We start from the raw sequence: 651 nt of genomic DNA, 5'->3' as shown, positions 1-651 counted from the left end.
TTTAGCTTATTTCCTGCATTTCCATATTTAGATTAGGAACTTAGGAACTACGCTATGTATGACTAGAAATGTTTAACTCAGGTGAAAGTTAGAAAGCATTATGTGGTCAAAAGCATAGGAAGAAATACAATTTACAGTTCATTTAATTAAGAAACAGCATTTTAAAAATCATAATGATATACCTGTGGACGTTAAATACATGTACCAATTTTAGCTAAGATGACTGCTATTGTTAGCGAGTCCAAGCTCGCTCTGCTTGCCGCACGACAGGCCAATGAATTGGAGACGAGATGTTGAGGCGCGAATATGACTTTATTGGGAAAGCCGGCAGACTGAGAAGATGGCAGACTAAAGTCTCAAAATAACCTTCTCGGGGTTTGGATGCCAGTTTCTTTTATAGCACAGAGAGGGGGAGCTGGGGAAGTAAAGTAAAAAGGCCAAACATTTTGCAAATATCACCTGGAATGGCCAGCCTCGGGGAGGGTATGTGTTAATTTCTCCTTTCTTGCAGCCATCCGCAGGTGGGCAGGGTCAGGATGCTTCCCTGAACAAAGGCACTTTGGGTTAACATTCAGGCAGAGGGGCAGGGTCCCCTGAGGCAGGCCATTATGTAGAGACAGTATCCTTTTAGTGAACAAAAGCAGCGGGAAA

Source organism: Neophocaena asiaeorientalis, unplaced genomic scaffold, assembly GCF_003031525.2.
Source record: "Neophocaena asiaeorientalis asiaeorientalis breed wild unplaced genomic scaffold, Neophocaena_asiaeorientalis_V1.1 scaffold115, whole genome shotgun sequence".
Lineage (NCBI taxonomy): Eukaryota > Metazoa > Chordata > Mammalia > Artiodactyla > Phocoenidae > Neophocaena > Neophocaena asiaeorientalis.
Note: the sequence above shows the minus strand (reverse complement) of the source record.